This window comes from Microcaecilia unicolor, chromosome 2, assembly GCF_901765095.1.
Source record: "Microcaecilia unicolor chromosome 2, aMicUni1.1, whole genome shotgun sequence".
NCBI classification, from domain to species: domain Eukaryota; kingdom Metazoa; phylum Chordata; class Amphibia; order Gymnophiona; family Siphonopidae; genus Microcaecilia; species Microcaecilia unicolor.
In genome coordinates, this window is record NC_044032.1 from 268,444,440 (window position 1) to 268,457,177 (window position 12,738).

Consider the following 12,738-nt stretch of genomic DNA (forward strand, 5'->3'; position numbering starts at 1 on the left):
TATGCCATATAACGCTAACAGTTGATTTTCAGTGCAAGTTTTTCATATATGTGTGTATATAGGAACATGTTCATATGTTTCCAAGGGATAATCACAGACTCGGTGGTCTTCAAAGTTGTCCAGGCATATAATCATAGTACGACTCTACCATTTAAAATAATGCCTCCAAGTGCTAAATGAACATCTTTTGTGCAAAAGTTTTTTATGAAGCTCCCACTTAACTTGCTAGGTGACAGGATAGAAACGTGGATAGGTAACTTGGTACATTTCCATTGCGGCCTAAATAGATTTTTGCAAGATTGTATTATATATTATGTCCATATGATTTGTGCTTTTGTGTTTGTTTTCTTTAATTTTTATTGCTGTGGTTTTTTAACTGTTTCCTCATTTGTTGCTGAGGTGTGGAAGATTTTAGAAGATACATTGTGCTGGGATTCCATCCGGTACTCGAGTTTTTTGTACACATGCCATTTGTATTTATTCTTTAATATATTTTTAAGTGTTAAGTATATTGTGTATTTTTATGCAGATAGACCCCTGACACAGGCGTTTGCCAAAACACGGGCCGTGTCAGGTCCCTTAAATATTGCTTCCTCCCGTGATTGGCTCTGCTTCGTTGTTCCATCTGCGGCCAACTTCACTGTCTTATTGCATTTTGGTTTTGTGTTGCTGTCTCTTTCTTTCTCTGTTCTGCTCTGCTTGACATGATTTCCCTATCATAAAACATGCTGCCATGGATACTGCAAGGCATGGAATTCAAGACACTCTGCTCTCCTTTCCTTTAATTTCCCCAGTATTAAGAATAAACAGCTCCCTCCTGCAATCTTCTCTCCCTCCCATTCTCTCTTTCCTCCTTGCATTGAACCCTTTCAGTTTCTCTTTTCCTCCTCTCTGTCCACTCTTCTGAACCTGCCTTGCATTTGAAGAAGTCAGGTCAGACTGGGGCCATGTCTCTTCTGTCAGCAGAGAGGGCAGCTTGGTACTGGGCAGTTTTCCAAGATGTTGTAGCCCGGGCCACGTTGTGCACTGGGGCTGATTCTGTGGCAGTTGGTGTAAGCCACAGCTGTAGAATCATAGGACACTAGAGCAGAGCTTCTCAATTCAGTACTTGGGGCACACGCAGCCAGTAAGATTTTCACATTATGTATCAGATAGATTTGCATGCATTGCCCGCTTGGTATGCAAATCTATCTCATACCTATTAATTGTGGATATCCTGAAAACCTGACTGGCTAGGTGTGTCCCGAGGACTGGGTTGAGAAGCTCTGCACTAGACACTCTCTCCGAGATAAATGCAATTTACCAGTTTATTACTTATTTACTAGGATTTATTTATTGCCTTTTTGAAATAATTCACTCGGGGGTCTTTTTATTAAGCAGCGGTAAAAGGGGGCCAGCATTAGCATCAACATGTGTTTTTGACATGCGCTGAGGCCCCCTATTACTGCAGTGGGTAAAAGGCTGTATTTTTGTTTTTCCAAAAGAAATGGACATGCGGTAAGTGTGGCTATTATGCAGGGAAGCACTTACCCCCACCCATTGAGGTGGTAGTAGGGGCTCCCATGCTAACCCAGTGGTAACTGCGTGCTGCCTGAATACTGCCGGGTAAGCACCGTTGCTACAGTGCCAGAAATGGCTCGTGCTAAGGGTGGGATCTACCGTCGTGTTCCTGCAGTAGCCCGGTGGTAGTTCTGGATTGGCGTGCTGCAAGCCCATTTCCACAGGCCAACCCTTTAGTAAAAAGGCCCCTCAAGGCAGTGTACAGCAAGAATGTCAAACATAAGCAATAGACAATTACAGCAGTAAAAATATTAAAATAACAGTACAAGTATGGCGTAGAGGGGCATAATCGAACGGGGTCGACCATCTCTAAGGACATCCCGGCGAAGGGGCGGGGAAACCGCTATTAACAAAACAAGATGGGCGTCCATCTTTCATTTCAATAATACGGTCGGGAATGCCCAAATCTCAACATTTAGGTCGACCTTAGAGATGGTCGTCCCCGGTTTTCGACGATAATGGAAACCGAGGATGCCCATCTCATAAATGACCAAATCCAAGGCATTTGGTCATGGGAGGAGCCAGCATTCGTAGTGCACTGGTCCCCCTCACATGCCAGGACACCAACTGGGCACCCTAGGGGGCACTGCAGTGGACTTCAGAAATTGCTCCCAGGTGCATACATAGGCACCCCGTATAAGAGGCTTGGGGAGGCTAAGCATCCCCAGCCCAACTGTAACCTTCCCCTTGCTGCTACCCCCCCCCCCCCCCCCAAATGTGGGTCTGCCTGGCACTGCATCCAAGCAGCTGTCGGAAGTTTCCTCCGATCCTTCCCGCCCTCAGCTGAGCTTCCCGATGACAGCCCTCCCCCCCTCCGGCGCGTGTTTACCTGTTTTACTTTTAGTGGCAGCGAGTGGCGACGGCAGTGATAAAGAAGTAAGCACTGCGGGATCCTCCAGCTTCTCCCTTCCCTTCCCTCACACGTGTCCTGCCATCTGCGATGACGTATTTCCTATTTCCGTGAGGGCAGGACACGTGTGAGGGAAGGGAAGGGAGAAGCTTGAGGATCCCGCAGTGCTTTCTTCTTTATCACTGCCGTCGCCACTCGCTGCCACTAAAGTAAAACAGGTAAACACGCGCCAGCTTGCAGAAATATACTGGTCATCATTAAATAATAATAATAACAAAAATATTCTGAAGAAGTGTTTGGTCACTGCCTTATTACATATATTCAAAAGGAAAGTACATCAAATGAAAGACACAAAATTCTTTATTTTGAGATGATTATAACAGTTCTTTATTATTCAGAGAGATGTGTCACTTGTGACAAGAAGTGAGCTTGTCCCAGGACTTCTGGATATAAAGTAACATAGCAGATAAAGATCAATGGCCCACTGAATGGTAGTCAAATACTCTACCTACCCACCTACTGGTAAGTGCTTTGCTGAGCTTCAGGAAGCCCCAGAAAGAATGTGCATAGATTTAAGTCCTTCTCAGCTTCTCTCACTCCCACCCCTACTAAAAAGCTGTGCTGGGAAGGATTTCAAACATTTTTCCCAGAAAACTCTGCAAGGGAATGGTTTCCCATTACTCCTGCCTGTGGGTGTGCTGAGATCCATGTATACTTTCTAGCAGGAACCTGCTGAGCGGGTCGCACAGACAGATTTCAAGCCTTCTGTATCTAGCCCACTGTTCCCACCCCCAGCTGCAAAAACACTTAGAATCAAGACTGGTAATAGCCGAACTCCTGGGACCAAGACAAATAAGGCCCCCAAACACACATTCTGTAGAAAGCTACCTGTGCAGATCACATTATGAGTTGTTCCCTCTCTTTACGGTGTGTCTTACTGTGCTGAAGGTTAGAGCATTTGTGCAACACGCAGCAGAATGGACCATGTGACAGAGAGCAAAAGGAAATATGTATTTTATTTATCTATTTATTTATGCACTCTTGTACCCATTATTATCCAAAAATAAGTTTTGGTTCAAAGTGGCTTACCATTTTGTTTGAGTTACAATAGTGTTGTGCATGGTGTATTAGGATCTGCCCAGTGTAATATTTATGTTACAGTAAGGTTCTGAGTGTGTTTTTGCACAAATTTGTGCATAGTAACATAACATACATAGTAGGTGACGGCAGAAAAAGACCTGTACGGTTCATCCAGTCTGCCCAACAAGATAAACTCATATGCGCTACTTTATATGTATACTTGACCTTGATGTTTTGCAGTTGAGCGATGTGGTTAATACATGCTTTGAGCAACCACTTTATTCTTTGACATGTGATACATATCTAGTATCTACATTTAATAAAAGGTATTAATTGTGACTTTTATTTTTACTTATTTTTTTTCTGTGTGTTGTCAGACAATTATGGATGTAAGCTCTGCCCCTGGCCCCACCCCTAACCCCACCCCTTTTAGCCTTCCCAAACAGTTGGGCCACCGACCGCCTATGGGTGCATAGTTCCCTTACCTTTGTGCTGAGCCCCCCAAACCCCCCAAAACCCACTCCCCACAACTGTACACCACTACCATAGACCTAAGGGGTGAAGGGGGGCACCTTCATGTGGGTACAATGGGTTTCAGGTGGGTTTTGAAGGGCTCACATTTACCAGCACAAGTGTAACAGGTAGGGGTGGTGGTTCTGGGTCCGCCTGCCTGAAGTGCACTGCACCCACTAAACTGCTCCAGGGACCTGTATACTGCTGTCATGGTGCTCAGTATGACATTTGAGGCTGGCAAAAAATTAAAAAAAAATGTTTTTTAGGGTGGGAGGGGGAAGTAAGGGGAGGTCATCCCTGATTCCCTCCGGTGATCATCTGGTCAGTTTGGACACCTTTTGAGGCTTGGTCGTGAAACAAATTGGACCAAGTAAAGTCAACCAAATGCTCATCAGGGATGCCCTTCTTTTTTCCGTTATTGGGACGCCCATCTCTTAAGCACGCTCCAGTCCCTCCTTCGCTACACCTTGACACGCCCCCGTGAACTTTGGCTGTCCCTGCGACGGACTGCAGTTGAAGACGCCCAAAATCGGCTTTCGATTATGCCGATTTGAGCGACCCTGAGAGAAGAACGCCCATCTCCCGATTTGTGTCAGAAGATGGGCGCCCTTCTCTTTCTAAAATGCCCCTGATAATATGCTACATTATAATAGCAACACAATACACAATAAAACATTTTCATAGCCTAGGGTATAAGCAAAGATGGAACATATAGATAGATAATATAGAGTAACAGGAGTAAGAAAATAAGGAATTAATTTAAAGAAAGTTGCAAATGAGGTCAAAAAGCTGCTTGAACATTATCTTAGCTAGGGTAGAGCTTCCCAAACTGTGGGAATCAGAAGACCTAAGGGGCTTTTTCACCAAGGCATGCCGAAAAATGGCCTGAGCTGGTGTAGACATGTGTTTTGGATGTGCGCAGGTCCATTTTTCAGCGCTCTTGCAAAAGAGGCCTTTTTTTGTGGCCGAAAATGGACGTGCGGCAAAATTAAAACCAGTGTGCATTCATTTTTGGCGTGAGACCTTACCATCACCCATTGACTTAGCAGTAAGGTCTCACATGTTAACTGGGTGGTAATCGTCAGCGTGCATACACTGCCGTGGAAGCGCCGCGCTGTATAAAATTTTTACTGCGTTTTTTGGACGCACGTCAGAAATGGAATTACCACCCGGGGCACATGGTAGCCTGGCAGTAGTTCTAATTTGACGTGTGTTATACATGCATAGGCGCCTACACGCCTTAGTAAAAGGGCCCCTAAGTTTGGGGTCATGGCCTAGATAGGCTCCCCATAAATGCATCATTATTTTGCACCTCCAGAGGGGTCACAGAATTTTATTTGGCCTTAATCATGGGGTCATAGCCACAAGAAAATTAGTAAACACAGAACTAGCTACTATATCACGTGGAGGGGCATAATCGAACGGGGTGCCCAAGTTTTCCTGAAGGCGTCCTCGCAGGATGTCCCAGCGAAGGGGTGGGGAAACCCGTATTATCGAAACAAGATGGGTGGCCATCTTTCGTTTCGATAATACGGTCGGGGGATGCCCAAATCTCAACATTTAGGTCGACCTTAGAGATGGTCGATATAAATGTTGAGATGGTCGACCTTAGAGATGGACGTCCCCGGTTTTCGGCAATAATGAAAACTGAGGATGCCCATCTCAAAAATGACCAAATCCAACTCATTTGGTCATGGGATGAGCCAGCATTCGTAGTGCACTGGTCCCCCTGACATGCCAGGACACCAAGCGGGCACACTAGGGGGCACTGCAGTGGACTAACTGATGCACTAACTGAATGGAAAAAGCCCTTCCCTTACCGTTCCCTTAGTGATTCGGAAATTGCATGCAAATGAGCTGCTCACTGTTAGCTCATTTGCACACGATTTCCTTCCTAAGGAGGGGAAGCCAGTGCAGAGCAGCCAAGCATTATGCGTGGCTGCTCTGCGCATGCCAAAGATGGCTTCATACATGCATACAAGCTGCATGTATAATAGCCATCTACAACCTTAAATAAATTGGCGTCTACAACCTTTGAAAAATAGAACCTTTTCTACAGCCTTAGAAAAATACAAGTCCAGGTGAAAGTGTCCAAGTGCTTGTCAGGGATGTCTTTTTTTTTTTTTTTTTTAGAGTATGGGTGAAGGAGGCTATGTCTCGGTGATGGCAGTTCAGGATGTGGATATTTCTGGGAGAAGGACATCCATGCCTTTAGCTATGCCTCCCACACCCCTTTTGATTTATTTGGATTTTGGATCACAAGTAGCAGCAGTGGGATTTGAACTGGCTACCTCTGGATTGCAAGACCAGTACTCTAACCACTAGGCCACACCTCCACTCAGTTCCTTAAAATTTGGCCGTCCCTGTGGGGGGGGGGGGGCAGTTCAGAATGTCCACAATGTTTGAAAGAAGGACGTCCACGCCTTTGCTATGCCTCCGCTGACATACACATACCTCCCCCCACCCCCAGGGACCTGCATACTGCTGCGATGGACCTGAGTATGACATTTCAGGCTGGCAAAAAAAGTTTTTAAAGTTGTTTTTTTCGGGGTGGGAGGTGGTTAGTGACCACTGGGGGAGTCAGGGGAGGTCATCCCCGATTCCCTCCGTGGTCATCTGGTCAGTTTGGACATCTTTTGAAGCTTGGTCGTAAGAAAAAATGGACCAAGTAAAGTCGCCCAAGTGCTCATCAGGGAAGCCCTTCTTTTTTCCATTATCGCTCGAGGATGCCCATATGTTAGGCATGTCCCAGTTCCACCTTCGCTACGCCTCTGACATGCCCCCGGGAACTTTGGTCGTCCCCCCGACGGGAAGCAGTTGGGGACGTCCAAAATCGGCTTTCGATTATGCCGATTTGGGCGACCCTGAGAGAAGGACGCCTTTCTCTTTCGAAAATAAGCCTGATAACCTCTGACCATTTTCTTTAATGCAGGCTGTAACACCAATTCCTGCAAATAGTGTGTAATCTTTAATTAAAATAAACTGCAATCCACAAACGTTACCTTTTGGAGTGCTATGTAGAAGGAGCTATCTCTCTTGAAAATGAAATGTAACACTGGCTTGACTTTTAAAGACTGTGCGTGAGCTTCTCATTAGCTGTATTATCATTTCTGAATCATAAATATGCAAATGGTGATTTCACACAGGAGATGTACTTCTGTGCGCTTCTTTCTGATTAGCTGGAAATACAGTCTGGTTCTGTCAGATAACGGGTAACACTGCATACCAATAAGGCATTTCCCTACTCTTCAGGAGAAGCAGAAGAAATTAAAGGAGGCAGGACTGTTGCATTTTTGACAGCTTTTATAGCACAAACGTGTTAAAGGTATAAATTCAGTCTTTAATACAGCCAATGAGTTATTTAGACAAAATTTGATCTCTTGGAAAAATGTTTTAGCAATCTCGAGACTAAAGAACAAATGCTCTAGGAAAGAAAATTTTAGGGTTTAAGAAAACACATTTGTTCATTGAACAAAACAAATGTTTTAAACCATTACTTACATTTGACTCTTAAGTAATGCTTTTATTACCTTCACATAAGTGAATAGCTAGAAAATCAATTTATTGCCCAGGGTATGGTAGATTCTGAGCTCTGCTGATAATGTTGGGCTGTGAATGCATTAAGTAATGTTATGAATTTACTGATAGATTCCATGGATAAACTTGTGGATGATTATATAATATCTGGAAAAATAGAAGCCAATGGGGAAGGAAATCAGAAAATAGTTAAAACAGGAAGAAACATGTGAAATGATTAATTATGGTAAATAATGTATTAATGAAAGGGAAACTTGCAGGAGTGAGACTATGGGAAGGGAGGGTAGAAAGTGTGGAGGGGGAGCAAAACTAAGCAGAGACACTAAATAAGTACTTTTTTGTGCAATATTCACAGCAGATGAGGGGGTAAAGAATTGTAGAAAAGTGACAGCATAAATAATAATAATATATTTAAATTGCACTATGGGGTCCTTTTACTAAGGCATGCCGAAAAATGGCCTGTGCTAATGTAGGCGTGTGTTTTGGACATGCACAGGTTCATTTTTCAGCGCGCCTGCAAAATAGGCCTTTTTTTTAGCCAAAAATGGATGTGCGGCAAAATAAAAATTGGCGCGTGTCCATTTTAGGTCTGTGACCTTACTGCCACCCGTTGACTTAGCGGTAAGGTCTCACGTGTTAACTGGGTGGTAATTGTCAGTGCGTGCACACTGCCGATTACCGCCCGGTTAGTACCGCATGCCAGAAATTTTCCAGTTCGTGTAACAGACGCACATAAAAATTAGAATTACCACCCCAGGCATGCGGTAGCCGGGCAGTAGTTCTAATTTGATGCACATTGTACGCGTGTAGGCACGTATGCGTCTTAGTAAAAGGGTCCCTATGTTTCCATGTTTCCAATTAAGGGGAGGGGGAAGTTATCAAGGTGCAGTAAAAGTTGGGTTTATACCGCACCTTGATTTACCATGGTAGTCACCAACCTGCAGTATTGCAGTACTACAGGTTCCTATCTCCCATGGGATATAAATAATGCTGACTGGGTACAACCTTGCAAGCAGCGTTATGCCATGATCCAGGAGCACTGGGCTGCAAAGCTGCTGCTTGATACTCCCTGGCTGCTTCTTAAAGGGGACACCATAGCATCCTCCAGGTGACACCCAGTCTTCCAAGCAGAAACCCCCTGCTGAGTCCTCCCCCCAAAATAAGGGTGTCCCACCAGTACCAGTCCCCAATCTGACCACTCCATCCTGATTCCCCTCATCAAGTGCACCCCCTGGAAGTCCTCCCCCCCAACTGGAAGACGCTTCCCAGAGTAGACACCCACCCCACTAGGAACCCCACCCTCCTGAAGGTCCCCCTGGGCCTACCGTAACAAGTCTGTAGTGTTTAGTAGAGTCCAGGCAAGAGCAATCCCCAATCTCTCCCGCACATGTCAGTGCTGGAATCCAAAATGGAGCTGGTGACCCCCAGTGGTAGTCTCATTAGATAGCAATAAGCTGCTTTACTTGCATTTGCATGTTTTGCATCTCATTACTATGTATTACAAGGTGACTTAACTCTGCATTATAGCTGGTATACTGTAAATATTACTGCATAAATGCTGCAGATATGTGTGTAACATTGTAATCTTTAAAGACCCTGTTTACTAAGGTGCGCTAATGTTTTTAGCGCATGCACAAAATTAGAACACGCTAACTGTGTAGGCACCCATAGGAATATGGTGGGCACCTACACAGTTAGCGCACACTAAAAACACTAACAGACCTTCTAAACCCCCAGGGGTCTCTCACATGTGCTGAGGCCCTCTAGTGGCTCTTGGCCTGTCTCACATACTCTCTGCCCAGCCTCACTAGCACTTGGCTTCTTGAGAAGGATTCAGACAGTTCTCATTTACAGCATCCTGTAATCCCAGCCTCAATATTTAGACTCCCCTTTCAACTCAGGTGACTGGTCCTTCATTACCCCAATTCTGGAAATTCTTCTCCACTGCATCCTCTGGTAACTGGTCACCCTTTTGGTACTCCGGCTGAGTCCCTGGGACACCCTCCTTAAGAATATAACCAGGGTTTCTCTGCTTCCAGAAATATGCAAATTAGTCAAGTAAATGCAAATACAATTTATTAGTACTTGGAGCCAGTCTTGTGGGGGAACAACTTCTTTCCAGCTTATTATTCAATTGGTTTCCTCTTTACTGAGCCCACTCTCTTGGGGGACCTGGGTCTCAGTGTAAAACAGCCTCCTCTCCTGGACAGAATGTTCTTCACTCTCTCTAACTTTACCATCCTGTCCTCCACCCCACGGCTGTTAGTCCATCTCCAATAATCCTCAATGCCATTAACAACATGTCCACAGTCAGGTAAGTACCTTCTGGGGTTTTGAGGGAACTTTCTCTCTCCGCTTCCAGGAGTTCTCCTCCAGCAGGTCTCTTCCTTCACTTTCTCATTCTGACCTCAGGCTCCATTTATTCCAGGTCCCCCATCTCCAACTGGCTTCAGGCCCCCCATCCCCTCTCCTCCAGCTCCACAGAAGGTACTGTTTATATAGAGCTGCTAATAGCCCACCACACCATTTCTGGGCCCCTCCTCCTAGTTCTGGAAGAGTCCAGAGCCTTCTGTGTGTCCTTTTCTCTTAATGGGGAACCCCTGCTACAGATACTCCCTGGTCCCCATGTTCAGGCCTTGGCTGGAGCTCCCTCTACTGGCTCCTTCAGGTCATTACCCTGATGTCCCATTTGGAGCTCCCTCTAGGGACCATATCATGGCATTTCCCATGCTTTCTGTAGGAGAGCGCCCTCTGGCGGCCTCCTCAGGGTAAGGCAGTCCTGTGTTTATCACAACCTCTAGCGCGGCTTAGTAAACAGGGCCCTAAGTTACATGCTCCATCTATGTGCATGCCCCCTATGCAAATGCACGCTATGTAAGTTAAGCAGGTTTTGCAGAAAAGTGCTTAGGTGGCCTGTTAGTATATACACGTGTATATGTGCATATATGTGTGTCAATGCTAACAGGGGGACCCCAAGGCAATCTGCCACCTGAGGCAGGGATGAAATGACGCCCCTCACAAACTCCTTTCTGCCCCTCCAGCTGAGATCTAGCATCTCTCCCTCATCCCCCGAGCCTACCTTCTCTTTTTTGTAGTTTTTTTTCAGAAGTCGGAGGAGTTTTCATTTGAACTTGCTAGACCGCTCAAGCTGCCTGGGCAGGGCAGAACGGTGTACAGGCTAAAATTTAAAAAAAGAAAAAAAAACTTCCAGAACATGAAAGGAACACCATTTAATAATAGTAAACTTACACACTCATGAGGAGAGAAAAGAAGAGAGTCAGATAAGGGCAGGGAGGGTGGATTAAAGATGACCTCCAGCTAGTGGATCCCATCAATCAGGCCCTTTTAAGCCTGCCTAAAGAGCCAGGCATTTAAGTTAACTTTAAAGTTCTTAAAGGAGAGTTCACTATGGAGAGGGAGTAGGAGATTGTTCCAAATGTGAGGGGAGAAAAAGAAAAGACACAACGCCTGGTTGACTTGTAATGAGCAAATTTGAGACCAGGAAGGACGAGCTGGTGATCATTGAGGGAATGGAGGACCCTTGCAGGCAAGTAAGGGACAATGGGACAAGCAAAATAATCTGGGAGACCCACTCTCAGCACCTTGAATTTTAGTAAAGCTACCTTGTAGGTTAATCAATACTCAACGGGCAGCCAATGGAAACGTTTAAGCAGTGGAGCTGTATGGTCTGAGTAGTGGGTGTGACAAAGCAGTCGGATGGCAATATTCTGGAGAGTTTGTTTTAATGAAGACTGGGGTAAACCTGTGTAAATAATGTTACAGTACTAACATATATAGGAAAATGCATGGGGGAGGGAGAGGAATACAAAACTAAATTATTGTAAATTGCAATGTAAGATATACAAAAGGAAGGAGGAAATAAATGGCTGCATAGTTTAGTTAACTGACAGCTGCGGTGGTTGAGAAAGAAAAAAGACATAATGATCTCAGAGTAGTTAAGTCCAATCCACAGAGAAGCATTTTAGAAAAAACATCTGTCCAAGTCAGATTTGGGATGTTCTGCTCATAACATCCAAAAATATTGTCCATTTCACAGCCCTTTTCGAACAGGAAAAACATCAGGATTTCCTATTCAAGAATGTGCGAAGGATGTTCTTGCACCAAAAACTTCCAAAATGAACAGCCATTTTCCAAAATGAAATGTCCAAAATATGAATGCTAAAAACCCTCTGTCTGGCATCATTTATACAAAAATGGCCACAGAGATGTAACATCATGAGAGATTCAGCAGGTTAAATCTGCACAACAGTGACATTACCTGTGTGGATTTATAGAATAGGGACTTTGGTCGATTTCGACTTGTCATTCTTTTTACAAGAGGAATAAGTGGCTTTTGAAATCTTCCATTGGATTTTTTTTTATTGACATTACTAATAATTTTTGAGGGGAAATATTTTTGTTCACATGGTGGTATGGTATGACTGGGATGAATGGATGAGTGAATGGTATACTTACAATTTGATATTATTTCAAGAGATTTGTAATACAAAATTTCTTTGTAAGAAAAATCTAGAGTATTTAGTTTTGAAATTGATATTACTTTTTGCTCTAGTTTACATTGTGAGTAACCCCTAGGGTTAGGATAATAGTATAAGTCATCACAAGAACAAAATATAAGAAAACCAATGGACTGCATTAGGGGCTTATAGCCCATCCTATATAATGAAAAGCACCTCCAACGTTCTGAAGCTGACTCCATGGCACTGAAACCTTTGAAGCATTCGTGCTCTGTATCCATCTCCTGAATTGATGTCACATACTTCCAGGTTCATCACAAGAAGCAGTGACCAACCACATGAGGGTTTGTAATTGCTCCGCCTCGAGGGAACTCTGTAGAGTTGCCAGCCCCCGTGCCTCCATCCCTCTCTCTTTCAGCCCTCCAAGCACGACCTGTCCTCTGGCAGCCCCTCGCCTTCCTAGCGTGGGAAAATATCAACTTTGTGATGGAGGAAGGCCCCTCTGCCTCAGACTCATTAGCACACTCAGCACTACAAACTGCCACCGCTGAATGCCACTTCCCACAATGGGAACAGTGTTTAACAGTTTCCGCCGCCATGCCACTACAAAAAAAGAAAATCAAAGCTGGCACTTACCAGCTGATCCCCCCTGCAGCGCAGCACTGACAGCCGGAGCCAAGGGAAATGCTCTGGCTCCGAGAACAGCAGCAGTCAGTCAGA